Consider the following 3,485-nt stretch of genomic DNA (forward strand, 5'->3'; position numbering starts at 1 on the left):
GATAACATTTCAAAGAAATCTGAGGGCTTAGTATGAGTCAGAGTCTGTCAGGAACAGAGTTTTAGGGTTTCCTGCTCGAACCCTTAACATATGAATGAAACTCTTAGCAGAGCAGATTTCACAGGTTTATCAGGAAATCTTTGTGATACCAGATTTTTTCCCAGAACATGCTCTAGCAAGGCAAGGAGCTGTACCTCCCCCCATCAGGTATTCAGGTTTAAGGGGATTAGAGCCAGGAAGTGCTTCTCCCAGAGGACATGGGGACTCGGGCTATGTCAAAGCCAGGGGGGGTGGACAAGAGTCCATTGCTCCCTGTTGCAGCCCCCAAGCCCTTCCATGAAGGCCTCCCAAGTGATGGAGTCCGGCTTAGGCTGCCCCCCCTCTGTAAGGGGTCTTACCCATCATTGACTTCCAACCAAGCTTTGGGGATGGGGAAAGGAAACTGAGGCAGCCTTTGCTCCCAGAGACAAGCTTTGTCTCCTGCAGTTCCCATTCCAGAGGTCATCCCTCGCCCTTTGCCACAAGGGGTTGAGATACAATTCCCAGAACCAGGTAGAGCGGTCTACAACACTTGCCAAAGAGATGATAAATTAAACTATGGATATAAAGAAGATACCCTCAGAAGAATACATGGAAAACAGAAGAAAACAGAAGTCATGGGGAATTTCAACACTTAATGGCCAGGTACAGGGAAATGAACTTTTACGGGAAAGGTATATGCAGCCCCAAAGGTGAAACCCACACAGCTGAGGTCAAAGGAAGTGAGTATTTCAAGGACAGAGGCAAGAGTGCCGGCTGCTGCTGAGAGGCAAAGTGCATGGAAACAGATTTTAAACACAAGGATTTCACTGGTGGTCTTAAAGAGAACCATACGAGTGAAGTCAAGAGAGAAAAGACTACTTATAATGGACTGAGGGGTGAATGCAAAGTAATAAAATGTCATCATTTGGGTAGACAAGTCTTTTCAATGCTTTGCATATGTGGATAAAACCAAAAAAATCAGGAACTAGATGAAAAATTGATTCTGAGATAGTTTTTCTGGTTTGGTTTATTTTGGTTTTATTTTACCTTTGAAGAGGAAGATAACTAAGCACACTGAGATGCTAAGAAGCATCAGAATATATGGCTACAAAAATTAAGGCAGAGACATTATTGATATTGAGTATAGAAATATTTTCTCAGTTCTTGTCATTGTTTTAGTAATTGCCCACACTGAAAATATACAAAATTTAAGCAAAATAATTTTATACATTATGAATTCCTATTGTTTTCAGAATTATCATAATTTTATTTTATTTTTAATATTCTAACAAAAATAAAAGGAAATGTTCACATTTAATATGCACTATAAAATACATATGTACAATTTTAAATCTATATTTCATAAATATAATCCAATTTGGCTTTACTAATTAACTTCATCATAACATTTCACATTGTGTATTCATTTAACATAGTAATATTTTTTCTTTAAAGTTGCATTAATTTTTACTTTTTCTTTTCTTTTAAACAATTAAAAATTTGTGGGGGAAAAATCCAAAGGAAAAAATTTCAAATGTATTTCAGCCAGCATTTTTCAACAAATAAATTTGAATAAAAAAAATCAATTCATAGATATAGTCACTACATCTTTGTAATGGTGTTCATGGTTAATATGACTAAAAATGAATGAACAGAAAGATCAATGAAAAAAAATTTTATCCAGATGGCTTTCATCAACACCATTGTAGCCTGAAAAGAGATAGTATTCAAGATACCTAAAGCATCATTTAAAATAAAACAAAGAATGCACTATATGTATATTGTTCCTACATGCAATGATATGACTTAGCATTGATGACTTTTTTTTTCAATGATTTTTTTTTAAGGTTTTATTTATTTATTTATCTTTAGAGGGGAAGGAGAGAGGGAGAGAAACATCAATGTATGGTTGCCTTTTGTGCATTCCCTGCCGGGAATTGGCCTGCAGGGAACTGGTCTGCAACCCAGGCATGTGCCCTGACTGGGAATTGAACCGCGATCCTCTGGTTCGCAGGCCTGTGCTCAATCCACTGAGCTACACCAGCCAGGGCCTGATGACTTTTAAATTGTCTCTCTTGTAAGGACACCACGCAATACAAGGTTGAAAATATATATAATGCAAATTATTTTGAAACTTGCCTGACAAGATAATGAGTTTGAATTTCAGACTGTATCATAGGAAAAAAACTCTGAAATGTTTTACCAGCAAATGAAAGGTGCATGATAAATTGTGAGCTTGGTTGGCACCTGTAATGATTAACCCCATGTTCAATCATTCCTATGAGAAATGTGTGTTGAGTATCTCCTACATACTAGAAAAAGTTTTAAAAAGTGAATCATGGGCCAAAGGCCTGAAATAGTGTTGCTTCAAATCTTGAAGTTCAAGTCTCCTGCATCCTGATTTCTCTATCCAAAAAGGAATGCCGTATGTATTTCTAGTAACTATTGAGACTGCAATTTAACAGAGGGATAACCAACAGGCAGTGAATATATCACACTCACAAACCTACCCACAGCTATTTTACTTGCCTATGGTGGCCAGATGGGACCAATATGGAATGTTCGTCATGTATTCTCCCACTAATTGACCAATGTCAAGTGCTAGAGGTACAACTGAACATTTGACCAGAGACTTACTTAATAGTAACTGTCAGGAGCCATGGCTTAATGTGCTTCATATTCTAAGAAGTAAAGAATTTGTCTTTGAAAACACCAATCAAGTAATGATAATAAACTTATGGAAAAAGATACACTCGAGATTCACCAAACTAAGAACTGACTGAGCATCTCTGCCTACTGAGACAGCAATGTGGGTGGTGTCTGGCCTCCAAGCCAAAGTAAACCCTGGAAGGTTTAGTGTTTGGTACCAAAAGCATAGAGAGAATTCACCTTTTCAGGCCTAAGAATTCCCCTGAAATATAGCTGAGATAAATCTAAATTTGAAGAGTACAGTTGGGCTTAAAGATGGAATGTAAATAGTTTTTAAACTGTATGGAAATATGCAGTTAGGGAGAAGCTTAACCAGGACCCCGAAATAACCCACACATAAAATATTCGTTTAGTGTGATATACCCTTCCAAGTCTGAACCTAGACATGCACACAAAGAGCAATAGAGGGAGATTATCATTATACGCCACAGTGAAAATTTCATGGATTCAAAGTATTTTGGGATTTCTGAAGGATTGAACTGCTTGTCACTGTGTTGACATGAAGTCATTCAAACGTTCTTCTGTAATAATGAATATTGGCAAAAGTTAAGTACAAAACAGTGAACTGACAGCACTGGTATTTCTCCGTACACTTTCTGTTAATCATTACCCACCAGTTAGATATTTTTTTATAACTCGCCAGTCCAAAAAAAATGCTAGCACACCCACAGACACTGATGATTAATGATAAGCTCAGACACGTGTAAAGCTAGAGAACAAATGATTAACTTCTTCGTCACTGCCCCACTGACTTC

The sequence above is a fragment of the Sturnira hondurensis genome, unplaced genomic scaffold, assembly GCF_014824575.4.
Source record: "Sturnira hondurensis isolate 20B ecotype Veracruz unplaced genomic scaffold, ASM1482457v3 Scaffold0014384, whole genome shotgun sequence".
NCBI classification, from domain to species: Eukaryota; Metazoa; Chordata; class Mammalia; order Chiroptera; family Phyllostomidae; genus Sturnira; species Sturnira hondurensis.